We start from the raw sequence: 23,357 nt of genomic DNA, 5'->3' as shown, positions 1-23,357 counted from the left end.
TGTCACAAATGTGGTCAGTGGGAATATTGTCAGCCTAGCTTCTGTATTCTTTTTTTTCACATGCTTCCAATATTCTCTGCCTATTTACATGTGCTGTGGCACATGTGGCAGGCTTACTTTATATTTTCCCTTTTCCAGTAGTAAAACCAACCATTTACCAAGGTTCTCAGTTTCTTTTAGTAGAAATAACATTTAGACATAAGCATATGAGCTCTTGGAGTGCGACCCAACTGGAGTCTCATTGTATCAAGTTGCAGAATTACACTGAATCTTTCAGCCACCAGGGCAAAAAAATACATTTTAAAAATAATGCATCAATTTATACTTCAAATTCAAATGTAATCTTCAGAGGCTATGTGTAATTTATTTGACTTTTATATTTACATCTTTTTTCCCTTTTACTTTAAAAGTGTGATTTCTTAATCACACTAGCATTATATATTTGTTTTATCCTTTAATAGTATGAAATATTTTTCTCCAGGCAGTTATAGTACTAATTGTGGGCAGTTATAGTACTAATTTAAATAGAGTTAAATTTATTCATTGTAAATTGTTTGCAATTTTAAGACTGTTCATTCTATTTAAATTTATTTTCAATGTGTAAACATTTACATATGCAGAAGCAAGACTACATTATATTGCTGTACTCAGAAAAGTACCACAACTTTTCCTATTCTCTTAGCAATTTTCTCTCCTTATATGAACACAACTTTTGTAGTTTGTGGATACTTTTTTCAATATTCTTTTGACAATAATAGACAAATCTGTGTTTTTGAGTGTACATATTATATAATCATATGCACTCTTATGCATCTTGCTTTTTTCACTTGACAATATATTCTAGAGATCATTCCCTATAATTCTAGAGACATCCTCTTCATTTTTAATGATCCCTTGCTCCTGGGTTGAGTGCATGAACTGTAATTTATTTAATAAATTTTATCTCTAGAGACATTTTTGTTGTTTAATATTTTGCTAATATCAACAATGACACAATGAGTGTAAAGTTTTATATTTGTGCAGCAGTATGTTGAAGGTACAGTTCCAGTGATGTGAATACTTTGTTAAAGGCTAAAGGCGTCAATCATTTGTTTGGTAAATCCTCTGTAGGATTGTATGCTTTTCCACTTCCATGAGCAATAGATAAGAATGTTTGTTACTTTCAGGTTTAGTAACAAAGTGTGGTGTCAGATTTTTATGTTAGTTTCAATATTATAGATAAGAAATAGGGAGCCAGTGAATTTTGAATCTGTAATTCTAGGAGGAAGACTTCCCATGTGATTTTAAGTGTTTATATAGGAGGAATCACTCCCATTTGGTTTGCATTATGCGGAACCATCTCTTCCAGTATTTTCTCCATTTTATTTTGAATTTTACATACATACTTATATACATTATAAACATAATGTATATATACACAGTATAATGTACATATAATATGTAATAAAGAATATATTATTACAATATATATTTTATAATGCATTATAATATGTACATAATACACATTCTATTTCAGAAAGATTAGCCCTTTGAAATAAAAGTAGCAATGGTTTCATTAAGTTTTTACTTTTTTACTTGGTTGATATTTTCTACCATACACAACTATTACTGCTGTTTTTATATTGATAACTTCCAGTTTTTCATTATGAAATCCATAAACACACACTTCTGGTCTCTTAGTATGAGAAGTCCAAAATAATCAGGTAGCAGATATAACTTCGGGAGGAACCTTATTTTTTCCTCTGTTACAAGTACTTTCATGACCACCATGCTACCAGAAATAGTTTATCCAATCTTTCCAGACCAAAAAATTGTGAGAATGGCATGATGTCTCTCCTACTTCTATCCTCTTGTTCCTGAAGCTATATTTTCTATCCGAGATATAGTGCCCCAGAAGGCCATGAGTTTACACACTGAAACTAGGAAATCATTCTAATAAGGCCAGAAATCAATCCCTGCCTGCTGTGCTAGTTATGCCTTTAAGTTATGCCTTCAATGTTTCATTAGGTCAGCAGCTTCCTAATGATGTGATGTATGTTAAAACTAGTGGTTCCTGCAGTCATGTGCCCATTGGTATGATCCTTCATTATGCAGTGGGTTCTTTGGGCCAAGATAATATAATGAGAGATACTACGTTTGATAAATTAGATACTCTGTGAGTCTTCTGATAGTGGTTCTGGCTGAGACGGTGTGGTCGGAGAAGGTCAGACCATATAAGGATATGTATAAATCACAGTGAAGGCAAGCTGGTGCCTCCTTCAAGGAGAAAGATGAATGATGCAATCAACTTGTCCTTAAGTAACTGATTGTCATTCAAGTAGAAAAAGTTATATTCACAGCTCTTTCCTGTTGTTGATGGGTCAAACATGCAGCAGATTAAATAGCTAGAGAAGCTTTGGGGAAAACAATGGCATGGTTACAGGTACAGCCATTTCCATTACCGTGGTTACTCTGGTAATTGGATGACTGTGCATATTCTACAGGGGATGACCTCTGGTGGCCATAAATGGTCTGTAAAATCTTGTCACACTGTGCCTACTTCCCAGAGCTCCTTGCATCTTATATTCACTTTTTTTTTCTTTTTCGCCCATGATTATCTAACTAAAACATGGAATTATGTACATCTTTGCCACAGATAATTTTTCCATCCATAATAAGTGGCTGATAGGGTGTACTTCTAAAATCTCTCACCAATAGGGAAAAATACCATTTCACATAAACAATTTTTCCAGATGGCATTGATAGAGTACCACCATATTTCTAATAATTTGTATGCTGATGGCTTTATTTTCACTGTTTAATTTGTTTTGTTTGACATTGGAAGATGATTAGATTTGTTAAAATGAGAATTTAAATCATAATGTTATCCTGTACTGTTTTGGATCCATAATAATCAACATGCAATATATTTAGAGTCAATATTTATCAAAGCAAAAGGACTTTTTAAAAGGTATATTCTAAGCCTCCTTTTAGCCAACGGAATAGTACCTACCTCCCTGACTAAGAAACCAATTATCTAAGAAAAATATTACTCAGAGCAAAGTAATGAGGCAGAATTATGGAAGGGAAAAAAAAAGATAATTTACTCCCAAAGGGGAAAGAAATGTATAAATACAGCACCTACTGCAGTTTTACTCTGCCTTCTTTCTGACTCTCAAGTATATTTACAGAGGAAAACTGATAATATTTGTAATAATCTAAAAAATAATAGTTCATATCTATATTAGCTATTAGTATTTGGATTAGTATTTTTATTATAGAGTTTACAAACAGAATTTCATTTAAATATGTATACAGACATTTTCCAAAAGTTGAACAGAAAACTTATCTCAATTTTTTTCCCACAAGTAAAATGGACATCATGGAAAAGAAGTCACATTTCCTTGGATTACATGTTCCCATCTTTCTACCACAAGCTGGTAGATTCTGGGGGGCAGGGGTGGTGTGGGGTGAGAGATGAGAGAGGAGAGAAGATTCTGATATTCAACACAATTTGATCTTTAGCATTGTCTCACCGTGAAATGACTTAATTATAGAGATTTCCATAAGAATCAGCACTCTTCAGTTTTGATATTAAAATGGAAACTTCTACACTAAAATCACAAATAAGTCTCCTGGCTTTCTTTTTAGTGTGAGCTAAACAGTATATTCAATATTAAGGAAAATGATGAAATACACGTATGGTATATTAATGGAGACATTCCACGGTAAAATATACTTTGGAATACTCACAGATTTTACAAACATGTGTTGGAATTAGAAACTTGTAAAAGCTGCTGCAGTGTATAATAGCTTTTCGTTTGGATGTCTTAGCTGTGCCTTTTTGGTAGTTTATACATTAAATGTAATCTTGTCTGTGTTTTTTTATGGCCTGTGATTTTTTTTATTATGTAGAATTAGGTGCCCACCCAAATTCTTGTAAGTGAACTAGGACCTGATTTCAAATTCTGAATATGTACACAATATTTTTCTATATATACTGCTCCCCAAAGTCAGCAAAACACTGCCTATTGAGCAGGCTTACCATAATAGAAAAGTATGAGAATGCAGGACGTTATTTTTATAAAGACTATAAGTAAAATCAGATTTAGGCTGTCTAGATCTCTTACTCTAGAAAATACAGGTTTAAGATTTTTCAGACAGGCCAGGTGCAGTGGCTCACACCTGTAATCCCACCACTTTGGGAGGCTGAGGCAGGTGGATCACTTGAGGTCAGGCATTCTAGACCAACCTGACCAATATGGTGAAAGTCCATCTCTACTTTAAAAATACAAAAATTAGGCAGGTGTGGTGGCATGTGCCTGTACAGCCAGCTACTTGGGAGGCTGAGACAGGAGAATTGTTTGAATTTAGGAGGCAGAGGTTGCAGTGAGCCGAGATTGTGTGACTGCACTCCAGCCTGGGCAACAGAGCGAGACTCTGTCTCAAAAAAACAGATTTTTCAGATAGTGATTCTTGCTCATACTTTTCTCCTTCATTTCCCAATGAGATAATTTCCTTCACAGTGATGAGAGAAATCCATTTTTTTTATGGAAAAAATGGCTTTATTTCTTCAACTGATCAGGACAAAGACATCACTTATTGGCCGTGCTGGCCACAGCCTTCTTGGGCTGATATAATGGGGAGTCCACTGTTAGACTATTGTTGAGTATGTTCTGGGCCTCTTGAACATTGATTCATTCCAGAGCACCTTCAATTGTAATGCCTGGAAGGCTTTGGTGATCCCTTTGGCAATGATAGCACAGTGGACGATATCACCAAAAATATTGACAAGGATGGCTTCAACCTTAGGATCAACTGTGAACAATGTGAATGCTTGATATACTTGAGCTTCCTTTACAACCCCTCCAAGATTCCAAGAAGTTGACTGGCTTCCCACTACTAAGGAAAATGGTATCACAAGTAGCCATGGCTAATCCAGCACCATTCACAAAGCAGGTAATGTTCCCATCCAGTCATATGTATTTTAGATCATGTCTGGCAACTTCATATTCAATGAGCTCTGTATTTGTGTGTTTTCACACTGCTGTATATTACCTGAGACTCGGTAATTTATAAAGGAAAGAGGTTTAATTGACTTATAGTTCTCCATGGCTGGGAAGGCCTCAGGAAACTTACAATCATGTCAGTAGGTGAAGAGAAAGCAAGGCATTTTTTTTATATGGTGGCAGGAGAGAAAGAAGGGGGAAGTGTCACACTTTTAAACCATCAGATCTCACGAGAACTCACTCACTATCAAAAGAACAGCATGCAGCAACCACCCCCATGATTTAATCACCTCCCACTGGGTCCCTTCTTTGACACGTGGGGATGACAATTTGATATTAGATTTGAGTGAAGTCACAGAACCAAGCCATATCAGGCTCATTCTCTGATTTGTCATCCATAGCAGATAGGTCCTGTTGTCAGAATTCTGCATTGTCATGAAAGTTTACCTTGGCATTAAAACAGACAACTTGTCTTTCTCAAGTTTCACCAAAGGGATTCACTATCACCTGAGTAGCATCAATTTTTAGGAAGAGATTATATAGTTTCTTAATTTGATCTGTAACCTGGATTTTCAAAGACCCAAGGAAGCCTAGATTTTCTGATATCTGCTGAACTCTGAACTTGGCTGTCCTTTATCCCTTGAAAAATTTGCTCCTTAAAAATAAATTCTGAATTTGTAGCAGCCACCTCTTCAATGTCAGTGCCCCCTGGGGCCTGCCCACCAGCATGGGGCTATTGCAGGACCTGTCCATTAGAATCACCAGGTAAGTTTTTCTGGAAATGACCAAGGTTTCAGTAACCATCAGCTTGTTAACTTTCACATCTTCTTTTAGAGTTTGGTTTATTGCCCCAAACATACCCAATCATCTGTTTAGCCAGCTGTCCCACAACTTTAGGTTCTTTTGTTAAGAGAACACCTCCTTTCGAACCACAATTGAAGACACCCTTTCCTCTTCCTCCAGCTAAGATCTAGGCTTTTAATTAAAACAATTTATTTTGCTTTTAGTCTCTTAGCAACCTCAAGTTCTTCATTCACAGTGTCTGCTACAAAGAATCTTTGAACTCTCACTCTGTTGTCAGACATCAGTTTCTTGCTCTGGCATTCCTGGAGGGTCTGCCATCTTCTGGAAGTTAATTGAAGTGCCTGGACCTGGCTACCAAGAACCACAGTGGAGCGCTAGGTCTCTCAGAAGTTTCCTGGCTTGCGCTACCAGGAGAATGTCATTTTAAACAGAAAACCCGAAGTGGGGTATTGGGACTCGGATTATTATTTTTAGTTCTTGTAGATGAGTACTCTCTAGATATTAGCTATTATTATTTGGATTATTCCTTATATACTAATTATTCCTTAATTAGAACAATGAGTCCTAACAGAGACTGAAATTGATAAATTCAGTCTCTAAAAAATATATATATATAAAATATATATTTAAATATATATTTATTTAAAGGGCTTGACTGAAGCAGTATTATAGCTATTATTACTATTAGAATGTATATTCATTTATTTCATATAGTAATAACATAAGTATACTATCACCATCCTCTCCACAAAAATCTGAAAAATTAGGATCCAAGGTCAAAGCTAATAGTGAGTTTTGCTGCTGGAAACAAAGTATTGTATATTAAAAATACTTTCTCTTAAAGACTGTACTGAGCTTCCAAGTATTCCCTTCCCAGTAAAATCCAAGAATGTATTTTGCAAATAACAGGAGTCAATGAGGATCGATTCATCTCTCAGTGTGGAATTCCTCTTTGAAAAACATGGTACCGCTTTTTTGTCTGAATGTTATTATTGTTATATTGAGTGTGTAGGCAAAAGCACCAATTAAAATCTAGGCCCCTTATCAAAAATCAGCTTTCATGACACATGCTCTTTTCATGGCCAATACATTACATAATATTTTTCTGATAAACAGAATACATTGTGACTATATATACTTTGATATTGTTTATTCATTCTGAAGCCTTATTTATAAAAAGTTTGTGTATTATCAGTTGCCACCAATCTGTGAAACATCAATTCCTGTTAACATCCCTCAAACTGGACATATATTTTCCATGTCCAAAAATAGAAGACATTTGTAATGACATTGAAAGAACTACTAGGTAATGGTATTGACACATCATTATCAATTTAGCATTAATGTGTCTAACTGGAGCACCTGTTCTTCAATAATACATATTGAGGTTAAAAGATTCTCTAAGAGATAGTAATTTAACCCCTAGGAATTATTCTAGTGGTAATTATTTCAGGTTCAATGGGATCCTGGTGGAAAAGCCACTTTTGTCCAGGAATTATTTTTTAGTTCCTCTGATTGTATATCTCATCAAAAATAAAATATTTAAAATTTAATTTAGTTAAATAAGTATTTACAGGAATTAATCTAAGAGATTTTCCATGTGGCTAAGGGAGAAATGAGTAATTTAAGTTGAATGGCTCACTGTAGTGATAAAGACATTATTACATTATTTTACTATGAATAAAAATGCAATTATAATTGGGTTCAAGATATCAGAAACTAATGGTATATCTTTTAATCTAGGATATAATTGTTAATTATAAGGAAGTGAAAATTAGGGTAACTATGCCCTGTAATTATCAGATTTTGAGATAAATAATAATTATGATTTTAAAATGTGCAATGGATATTGGAAGACCATAGTCTAGACTGGTGTATAGACAAGAAATATAAACTTAAAATTAAATATATTTATATGTACATATCAAGATTAGCTGTTATACTTGGACTTTAAATTCAGAATTCTCATTTGCATCTTCTTATGTCTCAGTCCTAATTGTGGCTTTACCCTGTTAGATACTAATTTATACATCAGGAAAATAAATAGGCTCAGAGCTGTTTAGTAACTTGACAGGTTTCCCCAGTGGTAGAGCATAGGACTGATGTTCTTGAGAGAGATTTGCCTTAGTAGCCCTGATTCCAATTTGGTGGGCTTGATATTACATTTTACTCTTGCTTACTCAGAGCTTCCAAACTGCTTCTCTCCCAAACATATCAATCCTTTGGGAGTCTAAAACTCCTTCTTAAATTGTAGCTTTCTTAGTTTTTCACTCCTTTTCTTTTTTTTCTTTTAAGAATGCGTATACCTTTGCCTATTTCCACACTTTGCACATATCAGATTTTTCCAGTTCAGTGTCCTATTTCATCCCAGCTGACAATTAGAAATTAATGAATTCAGTCTCTAAAATCAACATCTTCATTTTAACTCTTCAGATTAATTATCGACCATTCTCTACCCTGTTATTTACCCCCAGGAAGCTGATCTATGTGTGTTACATCAGTGGTCTGCCTTGACTTCTGCTTCTAAGAAGTGTTGCCACAAAGGGATCCAACATTGGCAGGAAAGAGGAGAGTGATATGAGAATGTTTACCCCTTGACTGTCTCCTGGCTGAGTTATTGGGATTGGTTGTATTCCAGCCGATAGTCACAGGTCCTCTTAAGGGAGACTTTCTATTGACTCTACTTTCCATTCTGAAACTACTTTTTGCCCTATTCAACTCCTATCATCTTTAGGGGCTAAGATACCCAAAACCTGTTACCACTGTGTTATCTTTTATTATTTTCCTATATCTACTTCTAATTGTGTAAATGATAGTTTTTTTTAAATCCTTAAATTTTCCTAAAATGTGCGTGCCATCTGTTTTGCTGGGACCATGACTTAAGTGCCCAAAGTATGAAAAAATAATTATAAATTGTGGCATTATTCTCAATTTAAATCACTAATAAGTATTTAAAGACTATACTTCGTGAAATGAACAAATGGATAATTGTTTCTTGTGTGAAAGATAATGTATTAGTAGCAGAAGAACGTTGAATAGGAAATTGGCTCCCAGGCACATAGAACTCACTTGATAAAAAAAGTGGATAGAAAATATTTACTTATCCAAGTAATACATATTAATATTAATTAGAGATATTCAAATTCATACAGTTTCCCTGGCCTGTGTCCTAGCTTTTCTCATATTTAGTTCTTAAGCTGTGATCCCAAGAATGTAGAGCATATAAGAGTGAGAGAAGGTTATCAAAAATCAATTTATGTTCATAATTAGTAAAAAATTGAAATGATAAACGAAAGATCTCTACAAGCACAACGAAACCCTTACTCTTCTGGAGCCATTTTACGAAGATTTTTAAAAACGATTCTTAACCAACATCTGATGACTTATAATATTTTACGAGTAACTATAAACATTAAAAGAATAGCAAATTAGCCTTTTGTCAAAAAGTAAACTCATAAACCTAAGTGTGATTTATTGTTTCATTTGTGTTAATTGCATTTACAAGAGCTAAATGTAAATGGGCTACTTTGGGACACTAAATAAACCTGATTTAATCCTCATGTTCTACCTGCAGCACAATTGTGAGCCCGTCTGACTGACATGTTGATTTCCTCTCCGTAAGGGTGATATAATTAATGTGACCTTTTGATAAGGTGGGAGATATAGGGTGAGACAAGTGCTCTCTGGAGAGCTATTAGCAGCTTCTGAGCAATTTGCTAATAGTAGAGCTACCTTTATTAAAATCATCGGTTAAGAAGATAATTGACAACCATAATAATGAGCATGTACAGCAAAGGGAGAGACCATCAAATGAAGTAAAACTATTAATTACTTAAAAATTGATGAACTTTCTGTGCTAAGTAAACTGTGATTGGGAACTCTGGCTTTGAAATACAATGAATAATAAGCCTGCAAAAAATTGTGAATCTATCCTCTCTGGAAAATTAAGTGGCTTTATTTCTACTGTTAGACAGCATTTTTATGAAATAATTTTTGCCATCAACATCCAACTCCAGATATGGTATGCCTATATGTGGTGGAGGCATGAGCCTCTTACATTCTAAGTTTTAAAAGCCGTCCTTATATTCTAGGTCTAAAAGACTCTCCACATGATATATGTGAAAAAGATTCATCATGTGCTGGTTACCAAACCTGTCTGAGTCCGGTGAAATAGTTACATGAAGCAGGTTTATTACTCATAGACAGGCAGCAAGGGACAACAGAAGCCTAGGATTCACTGTGACCCTCTACCCCCAGGCTCCAAAAAGCTGCCCATGAGGTACAGGTCTCATCTATGTAAACCTCACTTGCACCGTAGCTGAAGTACCCCTTGAAGTTTTATGAACTACTGGGAGAAAGAATTGAAGGATATCGTGTTTCTAGTGGGGAATGGAACAAAACCTGGATTGTTCCAACCGGTTCCTCCCCATTTTCAAAGATTTTTTATCAAATTGCATTACTAGCACATTCCAGAGTTATTCTTCAGAACTATAAGCAAAACAGGTGGGAGGGGAACTGAGTCAGGTCAAGGTCACTCAGAGAACTGTTCTGCAATATACTTTGAAGTTAATCTGTCATGATGAGAAAATACTGATACAACTACAGGTGTAATTTAAAAAGTATTTCTTTCCCCAGAGTAAAAATGATGTGACATAGAAATAGTTTAATGATGATTTTTCTAGCTGTCAGAATTCACCAATATATCCACTAGGTTATTAGGAGATAGCTCTATGTTCATCCAGACTCCAGTGACTAATTATCGTTTTTAATTCATGCTGATAATCAATAAGCTCAATTTATGATTATTAATTGCAAGATCGCAATTAAAAGGGGATGTTTTAGAAAAATGGGAAATTAGGGAAGAGCTGAAAAGATTAGAGTAAATCATTGATACCAGTATGTTTGTTTTTTGTCAGAGTAAGCATATTCTAATCAGTGTTTACATTTTGATAATTCAGGAGAATCAAATATCCACATTTTCTTTTATTATTATTATTATTATATTCAAGTTCTAGGGTACTTGTGCACAACGTGCAGGTTTGTTACATATGTATACATGTGCCATGTTGGTGTGCTGCACTCATTAACTCTTCATTTACATTAGGTATATCTCCTAATGCTATCCCTACCCCCTACCCCCACCCCACAACAGGCCACTGTGTGTGATGTTCCCCTTCCTGTATCCAAGTGTTCTCATTGTTCAGTTCCCACCTATGAGTGAGAACATGCGGTGTTTGGTTTTCTGTCCTGGCGATAGTTTGCTGAGAATGATGGTTTCCAGTTTCATCCATGTCCCTACAAAGGACATGAACTCATCATTTTTTTATGGCTGCATAGTATTCCATGGTGTATATGTGCCACATTTTCTTAATTCAGTCTATCATTGTTGGACATTTGGGTTGGTTCCAAGTCTTTGCTATTGTGAATAGTGCCGCAATAAACATACGTGCGCATGTGTCTTTGTAGTAGCATGATTTATAATCCTTTGGGTATATACCTAGTAATGGGATGGCTGGGTCAAATGGTATTTCTAGTTCTAGATCCCTGAGGAATCGCCACACTGTTTTCCACAATGGTTGAACTAGTTTAAAGTCCCACCAACAGTGCAAAAGTGTTCCTATTTCTCCACATCCTCTCCAGCACCTGTTGTTTCCTGACTTTTTAATGATCGCCATTCTAAATGATGTGAGATGATATCTCATTGTGGTTTCGACTTGCATTTCTCTGATGGCCAGTGATGATGAGCATTTTTTCATGTGTCTTTTGGCTGCATAAATGTCTTCTTTTGAGAAGTGTCTGTTCATATCCTCCACCCACTTTTTGATGGGGTTGTTTGTTTTTTTCTTATAAATTTGTTTGAGTTCATTGTAGATTCTGGATATTAGCCCTTTGTCAGATGAGTAGGTTGCAAAAATTTTCTCCCATTCTGTAGGTTGCCTGTTCACTCTGATGGTGGTTTCTTTTGCTGTGAAGAAGCTCTTTAGTTTCATTAGATCCCATTTCTCAATTTTGGCTTTTGTTGCCATTGCTTTTGATGTTTTAGACATGAAGTCCTTGCCCATGCCTATGTCCAGAATGGTATTGCCTAGGTTTTCTTCTAGAGTTTTTATGGTTTTAGGTCTAACATTTAAGTCTTTAATCCATCTTGAATTAATTTTTGCATAAGGTGAAGGAAGGGATCCAGTTTCAGCTTTCTATATATGGCTAGCCAGTTTTCCCAGCACCATTTGTTAAATAGGGAATCCTTTCCCCATTTCTTGTTTTTGTCAGGTTTTTCAAGGATCAGATAGTTATAGATGTGTGGCATTATTTCTGAGGGCTCTGTTCTGTTCCATTGGTCTATATCTCTGTTTTGGTACCGGTACCATGCTGTTTTGGTTACTGTTGCCTTGTAGTATAGTTTGAAGTCAGGTAGTGTGATGCCTCCAGCTTTGTTCTTTTGGCTAAGGATTGACTTGGCAATGCGGGCTCTTTTCTGGTTCCACATGAACTTTAAAGTAGTTTTTTCCAATTCTGTGAAGAAAGTCATTGGTAGCTCGATGGGGATGGCATTGAATCTTTAAATTACCTTGGGCAGTATGGCCATTTTCACGATATTGATTCTTCCTACCCATGAGCATGGAATGTTCTTCCATTTGTTTGTATCCTCTTTTATTTAATTGAGCAGTGGTTTGTAGTTCTCCTTGAAGAGTTCCTTCACATCCATTGTAGTTTGCATTCCTAGGTATTTTATTCTCTGTGAAGCATAGGGAATGGGAGTTCACTTATGATTTGGCTCTCTGTTTGTCTGTTATTGGTGTATAAGATTGCTTGTGATTTTTGTGCATTGATTTTGTATCCTGAGACTTTGCTGAGGTTGCTCATCAGCTTACGGAGATTTTGGACTGAGACAATGCGGTTTTCGAAATATAAAATCATGTCATATGCAAAAAGAGGGACAATTTGGCTTCCTCTTTTCCTATTTGAATACCCTTTATTTCTTTCTCCTGCCTGATTGCCCTGGCCAGAACTTCCAACACTATGTTGAGTAGAAGTGGTGAGAGAGGGCATCCCTGTCTTGTGCCAGTTTTCAAAGGGAATGCTTCCAGTTTTTGCCAATTCAGTATAATATTGGCTGTGGGTCTGTCATAAACAGCTTGTATTATTTTGAGATACGTCCCATCAATACCTAATTTATTGAGAGTTTTTAGCATGAAGGGCTGTTGAATTTTGTCAAAGGCCTTTTCTGCATCTATTGAGATAATCATGTGGTTTTTGTCTTTGGTTCTGTTTATATGCTGGATTACATTTATTGATTTGTGTATGTCGAACCAGCCTTGCATTCCAGGGATGAAACCCACTTGATCGTGGTGGATAAGTTTTTGATGTGCTGCTAGATTTGGTTTGCCAGTATTTTACTGAGGATTTTTACATTGACATTCATCAGGGTTATTGGTTTAAAATTCTCTTTTCTTGTTGTGTCTCTGTCAGGCTTTGGTATCAGGATGATGCTGGCCGCATAAAGTGAGTTAGGGAGAATTCCCTCTTTTTCCATTGAATGGAATAGTTTCAGAAGGAATGGTACCAGCTCCTCCTTGTACCTCTGGTAGAATATGGCTGTGAATCCGTCTGGTCCTGGACTTTTTTTGATTGGTAGGCTATTAAATATTGTCTCAATTTCAGATCCTGTTATTGGTCTATTCAGAGATTCAACTTTTTCCTGTTTAGTCTTGGGAGGGTGTATGTGTCCAGCAATTTATCCATTTCTTCTAGATTTTCTAGTTTATTTGCATAGAGGTGTTTATAGTATTCTCTGATGGTAGTTTGTAGTTGTGTGGGATCGGCGGTGATCTCCCATTTATCATTTTTTATTGTGTCTCTTTGACTCTTCTCTCTTTTCTTCTTTATTAGTCTTGCTAGCGGTCTATCAATTTTGTTGATCTTTTCAAAAAACCAGCTCCTAGATTCAATGATTTTTTGAGGGGTTTTTGTGTCTCCATCTCCTTCAATTCTCCTCTGACCTTAGTTATTCTTGCCTTCTGCTAGCTTTTGCACATGTTTGCTCTTGCTACTATAGTTCTTTTAATTGTAATGTTAGGGTGTCAATTTTAGATCTTTCCTGTTTTCTCTTGTGGACATTTAGTGCTATAAATTTCCCCCTACACACTACTTTAAATGTGTCCCAGAGATTCTGGTATGTTGTGTCTTTGTTCTTGATGGATTCAAAGAACATCTTTATTTCTGCCTTCATTTCGTTATGTATCCACTAGTCATTCAGGAGCAAGTTGTTCAGTTTCCATGTAGTTGAGTGGTTTTGAGTGAGTTTCTTAATCCTGAGTTCTAGTTTGATTGCATTGTGGTCTGAGAGACAGTCTGTTATAATTTCTGTTTTTTCACATTTGTGGAGGAGTGCTTTACTTCCAACTATGAAGTCAATTTTGGAATAAGTGTGATGTGGTGCTGAGAAGAATGTATATTCTGTTGATTTGGGGTGGAGAGTTCTGTAGATGTCTATTAGGTCTGCTTGGTGCAGAGCTGAGTTCAATTCCTGGATATCCTTGTAAACTTTTTGTCTCATTGATCTGTCTAATGTTGACAGTGGGGTGTTAAAGTCTCCCATTATTATTGCATGGGAGTCTAAGTCTCTTTGTAGGTCTCTGAGGTCTTGCTTTATGAATCTGGGTGTTCCTGTATTGGGTGCATATATATTTAGGATAGTTAACTCTTCTTGTTGAATTGATCCCTTTGCCATTACGAAATGGTCTTCTTTGTCTCTTTTGATCTTTGTTGGTTTAAAGTCTGTTTTATCAGAAACTAGGATTGCAACCCTTGCCTTCTTTTGTTTTCCATTTGCTTGGTAGATCTTCCTCCATCCCTTTATTTTGAGCCTATGTGTGTCTCTGCACTTGAGATGGGTCTCCTGAATACAGCACACAGGTGGGTCTTGACTCTTTATCCAATTTGCCAGTCTGTGTCTTTTAATTGGAGCAATTTAGCCCATTTACATTTAAGGTTAATATTGTTATGTATGAATTTGATCCTGTCATTATGATGTTAGCTGGTTATTTTGCTCATTAGTTGATGTAATTTCTTCCTAGCATTGATGGTCTTTACAATTTGGCATGTTTTTGCAGTGACTGGTACAGGTTGTTCCTTTCTATGTTTAGTGCTTCCTTGCTCTTGTAAGGCAGGCCTGGTGGTGACAAAATCTCTCAGCATTTGTTTGTCTGTAAAGGATTTCATTTCTCCTTCACTTATGAAGCTTAGTTTGGCTGGATACGAAATTCTGGGTTGAAAAGTCTTTTCTTTAAGAATGTTGAATATAGGCCGCCACTTTTTTCTGGCTTGTAGAGTTTCTGCCGAGAGAGCCACTGTTAGTCTGATGGGCTTCCCTTTGTGGGTAACCTAACCTTTCTCTCTGGCTGCCCTTAACATTTTTTCCTCATTTCAACTTTGGTGAATCTGACAATTATGTGTCTTGGCGTTGGTCTTCTCGAGGAGTATTTTTGTGGCATTCTCTATAATTCCTGAATTTGAATGTTGGCCTGCCTTGCTAAGTTGGGGAAGTTCTCCTGGATAATATCCTGCAGAGTGTTTTCCAACTTAGTTCCATTCTCCCCATCACTTTCAGGTACACCAATCAGACGTAGATTTGGTCTTTTCACATAGTCCCATATTTCTTGGAGGCTTTGTTTGTTTCTTTTTATTCTTTTTTCTCTACACTTCTCTTCTCACTTCATTTGATCTTCAATCACTAATACCCTTTCTTCTAGTTGATGAAATCGGCTGCTGAAGCTTGTGCATTCGTCATGTAGTTCTCATGCCATGGTTTTCAGCTCCATCAGGACATTTAAGGACTTCACTACACTGGTTATTCTATTTAGCCATTTGTCTAATCTTTTTTCAAGGTTTTTAGCTTCTTTGAATTGGGTTCAAACTTCCTCCTTTAGCTTGGAGAAGTTTGATCATCTGAAGCCTTCTTCTCTCAACTCATCAAAGTCATTCTCCGTCCAGCTTTGGTCCATTGCTGGCAAGGAGCTGTGTTCCTTTGGAGGTGGAGAAGTGCTCTGACTTTTACAATTTTCATCTTTTCTGCTCTGTTTTTTCCCCATCTTTGTGGTTTTATCTACCTTTGGTCTTTGATGATGGTGACATACAGATGGGGTTTTGGTGTGGATGTCTTTCTGTTTGTTAGTTTTCCTTCTAACAGTCAGGACTCTCAGCTGCGGGTCTGTTGGAGTTTGCTGGAGGTCCACTCCAGACCCTGTTTGCCTGGGTATCAGCAGCAGAGGCTGCAGAACATTGAATATTGCTAAACAGCAAATGTTGCTGCCTGATCATTCTTCTGGAAGCTTCGTCTCAGAGGGGTACCCAGCCATGTGGCGTGTCAGTCTGCCTCTACTGGGGAGTGCCTCCCCAATTAGGGTACTCAGAGGTCAGGGGCCCACTTGAGGAGGCAGTCTGTCCATTCTCAGATCTCAAACTCCGTGCTGGGAGAACCACTACTCTCTTCAAAGCTGTCAGACAGGGACATTTAAGTCTGTAGAGGTTTCTGCTGCCCTTTGGCTATGCCCTGCCCCAAAAAGTGGAGTCTACAGAGGCAGGCAGGCCTCCTTGAGCTGCGGTGGGCTCCACCCAGTCCTAGTTTCCCAGCCACTTTGTTTACCTACTCAAGCCTCAGCAATGGTCAGGGCCCCTCTCCCAGCCTTGCTGCTGCCTTGCAGTTCGATCTCAGACTGCTGTGCTATCAATGACCGAGGCTCTGTGGGAGTGGGACCCTCTGAGCCAGGCACAGGATATAATCTCCTGGTGTGCCATTTGCTAAGACCGTTGGAAAAGCACAGTATTAGGGTGGGAGTGACCCAATTTTCCCGGTGCCGTCTGTCACAGCTTCCCCTAGCTAGGAAAGGGTATTCCCTGACCCTTTGCACTTCCGGGTCTGCTTCAACTCACGCTTAGTGGGCTGCACCCACTGTCCTGCCCCCTCTGTCCGACAAGCCCCAGTGAGATGAACCTGGTACCTCAGTTAGAAATGCAGAAATCACCCGTCTCCTGTGTCGCTCATGGTGGGAGCTGTAGACTGGAGCTGTTCCTATTCGGCCATCTTGGAACCCAGCATATCCACATTTTCATTGGTCAAGAATAGTGATAGTATTAGCGTAACTTGTGTTACTTGATTGTGTGGCTGAATATTCATTTTAAATGATTATCCTTAGAAATCCAAGATATTTCTAATTCCCGTGCACATGCACATTGAAGGTTTGGTTGAGTTTTGATTAAAAGGTGATTCATTTGTACTGGTTGTAATTGTGTTTTTATGCGGTTTTTCAGGTAACTGAGCAACTTTACTAAAACTATTGATCTTCTTCATTTAGTACAGTAACAAGGCCATCTGATGATATTTATCAATAGTAACCTGGATATGAATAAATTACTACATCTGAATTATTGTTTTATATGACCTAGAAATGTACCAAATATATAATTATAAGTCACAAGTGAAAAAAATTTAAATTTGAGTTCATAAGTTTAAATTTGAGAATAAGTACAGGGATGGGGCAATTAAATAAGTAGAATAAAGAACGGCTGAGGAATCTATGATTTCCACATAGTCATGGACTGCCCTAAGTTCCTCAGAAGCACCCGATTATTTCAGTGACATATAACCATAACATAGGAATGTAGCAACTATATCCATCTTCTACTAGAATCTTAAATTACTTAGTGCAGGAAGTTCAGAATCACTTTAAAAATCTTTAAATATCTTAAAACTTGGCCGGGCTTAGATATACCAAATAATTCAAAATGTGTATTATAAATTGTTACTTTTGTTATCATATTTCATATTGTTTCTCTTTCTTTTAAGAAATTGTTCTTATTCAATAAGTTTAAAATGACATTCAGGGTAGGATGCATGTAATATATCATTTTAATATGACATAATAGCATACAATATTTTGAAGGGCATAAACCAATATGACATGAAAATATAGTGGTACTTCTTTTTTTTCTTATCTTTTATGGATTAGGAGAAAGTTATTATAAATACATTAATATAAAAAATTAAATATATATAGCACTGTTTCATAAATTAGTTTAGGGCACATACAACTGCTCATTTCTACAAATAAATTTCTTGTGCTTTTCAGAGGTTATATTAGAAATACCATGCAAAACAGATAAATATATTGTAAATTTTCTATAATTATTGTTTATTATAGAATTTCAAATTGCCTCAGTTGGTCTATTTTATTTTAGTCTTTTGGTTCACTTCTAACTTATCAAAAATATATCTCATTACTATTGCAATATACAAAACTAAGCTACCTAATAATATTCTCTAAAGGTGTCCCGGTCAGAAATGGATGATTGCTACATCTGGAACAGTCAGTTTGCTCTAAATATGTAGATATGCTTTGAATACATATATTATTATGTTAAGTTCCGGGATACATGTGCAGGATGTGCAGGTTTGTTACATAGGTAAATGTGCGCCATTGTGGTTTGCTGCACCTGTCAACCCATCACCTAAGTATTAAACCCAGCATGCATAAGCTATTTTTCATATCAGAAAGAGCAAAAAGGAGAGAAGTAAAAAATCACTTGCTTTCCTCTCAAATTCAAATTTTATTATTGGCATTCAATTTGAATTTCACTTGGGAACTTCATAACCTATAATAGGGTATGAAGATTGTGAGGCAATGGTCAAATAAAACTCAGTATTATTATCTAACCTGCATTATTCAATAAACCTTTTACCTACTATATGCATAAAATGAATAGTGTTTTCTCACATGTAATATTATATTCTATATGGAATTATAGCTTGATGAATTATGGTTTTTTAATATTTCATCAAGTTGTTGACTTATGTAAAATTGAATTTATCTTTACCCTATAAATAACATGTTTCCTTAATAACTATATGTATCACATACTAAAAGGTCAACATGATCTGCCACCTGTTACCAATTTCTTCATAAATTACTAGCAGACTTCAGTGCATAAATAACCCCCAAAGCAAACAAAAACCACGCAAACCAAAATCAACCCATAATATCTAAGGGTGGACTTGGCACCTAATAGTATGCACTGTGAGCATGTACATTTCCTAAACACTTTATTCAGACAACTTAATACAGACATAGAAAATTATTAAAAAGCAGCACCTACCAAATAGCCAGGACACACACATTCTTCATATGTGTAGAGAATAAAAAGTGCTAACAGCATAAAAAATACTTTACATAACATCTGGTACATGTCAATGTTTTAAGTACAAAGGATATAAAGAAGACTGGTTTTTAAATTAAGACAAAGTGATAGTATGTTGAGATAGAAATATTAATTAAAGACATAAAATGTATTGAAAATAATAATAGATGGAATAAATAAAATACACTTTTATTAATTTTGGAAATTAGAAGACTGAAGAGTTTCATTTTTTAAGGAGACTGTGTTAGAATTGTAGTTTAGTATTATAACTTTATCATACTGAATTTCTTGTTTGGTGGAAAGAGAAAAAAATACCTTGCCATAATATTGTCTAGTATAGAACAATATTAATAAGAAGCCCATACAGAATGATGATAGCAATAAAATTAAAGTTTGTTAATTCTGAAAGAATTAAGATGAATATTGAAGTCATTAGGAACGATTTCAAGAAATTACAAAAAGTGAGCATATATGATCCGAGGTTGATCTACAATTAGTATGAGCCAGAGCACAAAGAGAGCTCAAAGTGATGGAACTTTAAATGAATAAGCAGAATTGAGGAGTTATGTTTGCAGAAAAATCTAGTTCTGCTATTTGACAGAAGATAGATTATATATCTTGCCCTGACTGCCAATGCTGACTTCTCACCTGATGCCACAACTCCCCCAACGTGTATTACATTTGATAGACAAACTTCTACAAGAGAGAAATTAGGTCCCTTGGTGTACTGTGGAATATCTAAGATCTCAATGATGAGAATATGTTATGAATACATAAATGAGAAATAAAACTAGAATAAATCCTTTTTAGAATTTGGAGTGTGTCTTGTCTGTCATAGAAGGATTTATAATTTAAGAGTAGAGAAAGATCAGCAAAGAGGCAGTAAAATAAGAGCTCCTAATTTCCATTAATGGTATGTGACCTAATAAAACCAACTTTCTCACTATAAACAAATAACACTAAATCAATTTGCTAAAAATATTTCAAATATTTTAAAGACATTGATGAACTAAATAGATAATGAGGGAATATCATACCATGGCTAGAAGCCATTTTGATCACACAGGTTTACTAAACTTGTATTTTAATTATTTAAAAAATGAAAAATGGGTCCAAACATCTCCTAGGATGGCTAATTTCATATGTCAACTTGACTAGATTAAGGGATAAACAGACTGCTGGTAAAGCATTATTTCTAGGCATATCTGTAGGGTCTTTCCCGAAGAGATCGGTGCTTGAATCACTGGACTGAGTAAGGAAGATTGTCCTTAATGTGGATGGGCACCGTTCAAATGGCTAAGGGTGCAGATAGAACAAAATTTAGAGGAAAGGTGAATTTCTTTTATTTTTAAAGCTGAGACACTCTTCCTGTCCTGCTCTTGGACATCAGAACTTCAGGCCTTTGGAATCAAAGACTTGCACCAGTGGCCTCCTGGGTTCTTAAACCTTCGGCCTTGGACCGAGAGTTACACCATTGGCTTCTCTGGTTCTGATAATTTTTAGATGGACTAAGCCATGTTACTAGCATCCCTGGTTCTCTAGCTTGCAGAAAGCCTATCATGGTATTTCTTTGCCTCCATAATTGTGTGATTTAATTTACCTAATAGATCCCCTCATTCATCCATCTATCTATCTATCTATGTATCTATCTATCTATCTATCTTACTATCATCTGTTGGTTCTGTCTCTGGAAAGCCCTGACTGATACAAATTTTGGTATCAGGGTGGATTGTAGAGTAGGAAATATTTAAGGATGAGCTTTCTTAATTGGTTTCTAGGTTTCTGGAATTGGTTCTCTAATCCGATTAGACCTAAAAATGTTAAAGCCTCTACTTTCAATGGTAGACAAAGCATTGGTCATTCATGTCTTGATCTGTTTAGAGGTATTTGCAAAATATCTGCATTGGATATGATACTTCTAATCAAGCACTTGTTCAAGGCAAGGAAGTTGGTGAATCTGTAAACAATATTTCAAACATTTATGGAAAAGTAAAGAGTATAATGATGTTGGTTGGTTGGCTCTAATGTTGCTGGAAAAAATGATGAAAGAAAAGGATAAGACAATTTTTGTCTCTGGATTAACAAGAATAGTCCAAAATCTTCCATGTCTGCCGTGAGAGGAAATCTTCTCTTCTGTAGCCACAGGGTTGAAATTTCTGAAAATCAAACACAAATTCTCTTAATGATATATGCTAAGATGCTAAGTTAAAACAAAAGTTGAACTCTTAGCTTTGCAAGGTATCTACTGTTGAAGTGAGGGCATTGGTTGGAAAAGGATGGAATCCTATAATTTGAGATGTAGATGTGTGAGAAGACCCTAATTAAACTAGAACATTGAGTTTCTAAATTCTGATGAAACTTTTTTTGCCAGCAGAGGTGGCTTCACCACCTCCAGTGGCAGGGTTTACTCCATTCCCATTGGTAGTGGTCTCTCTACCCACAGTGTTAACAGTCTTCATCTCTGTCTGAGGAATTAACCCAGAATTGCCTAAGGAAACGATAATGGTCTTCCCTGAGGCAGGTGCTAAGCAGGACAATACTGATTGTCTTTAGGATTCATGCCCACCAACTTTCTTTGCTTCTAGACTCATAACTAGACTCAAGTCCCAATAGGCTCCTAAAGGTGAGGTATAAAGTGTGACCCATGAGCAACTGCATTGTATTCCAAATGTACTACTTGAGTTTTCTAATTATAAAAACAGAAATCCAGAAAACATGTGGGAATAGATATTATAAATATAGGATTGAATGATGCAAGAAACATAAAATTGGATTAAGCTAAATTTATTGATATAAATCCACTAAGTAGAAACTCTCCATTTAATGTTGCAGGTCAGTGAATTAGAAAAGGTGCTAGCAGCTTAGTTGACTGGTTGAGTGAAGCACGTATAAACATATTGCCCACTGTTGGTAAATTGAAGATGATAGATCTTTACTGGTTTAATGTAAGGAAGAAATTCAAATCTTAGGGAGATTGGAATGCTAGAGTAAACCTGTCACTAGAAATCTACTCCCCCACACTGGTAAGGTCCAGAAGACTACCTTTCACCTATACTTTGTAATTCTACAAAATAAAATGTGGGACACACACAAAGGAAATATAAGTGAGAGTGTAAAAGAAATAGAGATTATGGTACCACACCTGGATTATGGTACACATGTGAAGCTTTGAATATCTACATCAATATAAATATAAAGCTTTTGGCAAATGATGAGATGGTTATTGGCTCAAGGCATTAAGGACTATGCCGTTTTGTTATTAGCTGACAACAAAGCTAGATGGACAGAGGCTTCTGGGGTTGCATACAACCAAAAATACAGACTTAAACTATCAGTCAAAGATAGTCACTATTTTGGTACCAGTACCATGCTGTTTTGTTTACTGTAGCCTTTTAGTATAGTTTGAAGTCAGGTAGTGTGATGCCTCCAGCTTTGTTCTTTTTCCTTAGGATTGTCTTGGCTATATGGGGTCTTCTTTTATTTCATTTGAAATTTAAAGTTTTTTTAATAATTCTGTGAAAAATGTCCATGGTAATTTGATAGGAATAACATTGAATCTATAAATTACTTTGGGCAGTATGGCCATTTTCATGATATTTATTCTTCCTATCCAGGAAGATAGAATGTTTTTCCATTTGTTTGTGTCCTCTCTTATTTCCTTTAGCAGTGGTTTGTAGTTCTCCTTGAAAAGGTCCTTCACATCCCTCTTTGGCTGCGTTCCTAGGTATTTTATTCTTTTTGTAGCAATTGTGAAAGGGAGTTCATTATGATTGGGCTCTCTGCTTGGCTATTGTTGCTGTAAAGCAATGCCTGTGACTTTTGCACATTGATTTTGTATCTTGAGACTTTGTTGAAATTGCTTATCAGTTTAAGGAGTTTTGGGGCTGAGAATGATGGGGTTTTCTAAATATAAAATCATGTCATCTGCAAACAGAGACAATTTAACTCCCTCTCTTCCTATTTGAATACGCTTTCTTTCTCTTGCCTGACTGCCATGACCAGAACTTCCAATATTATGTTGAATAGGAGTGGTGTAAGAGGACATCCTTGTCTTGCACCAGATTTCAAGGGGAATGTTTCCAGCTTTTGCTCATTCAGCATGATATTGGCTGTGGATTTGTCATAAACGGCTCTTATTATTTTGAGGTATGTTCCATCAACACTTATTTTATTGAGAGTTTTTAACATGAAGGATTGTTGAATTTTATCAAAGGCCTTTTCTGCGTCTATTTAGATAACTATGTGTGTTTTGTCTTTGGTTCTGTTTATGTGATGGATTACACTTATTGATTTGCATATGTTGAACCAGCCTTGCAACCCAAGGATGAAGCTGACTTGATTGTGGTGAATGAGCTTTTTGATGTGTTGCTG

At 36.0% G+C, this 23,357-nt stretch overlaps 1 pseudogene; it reads right to left on the bottom strand.

The window, feature by feature from the left end:
• Nucleotides 1-4,574: 4,574 nt before the first annotated feature.
• Nucleotides 4,575-23,357, bottom strand: part of LOC100443004 (succinate--CoA ligase [GDP-forming] subunit beta, mitochondrial-like) — a 45,794-nt pseudogene continuing 27,011 nt past the window's right edge.

Source organism: Pongo abelii, chromosome 4, assembly GCF_028885655.2.
Source record: "Pongo abelii isolate AG06213 chromosome 4, NHGRI_mPonAbe1-v2.0_pri, whole genome shotgun sequence".
NCBI lineage: Eukaryota > Metazoa > Chordata > Mammalia > Primates > Hominidae > Pongo > Pongo abelii.
This window is presented reverse-complemented; position numbering and strand designations above follow the sequence as displayed.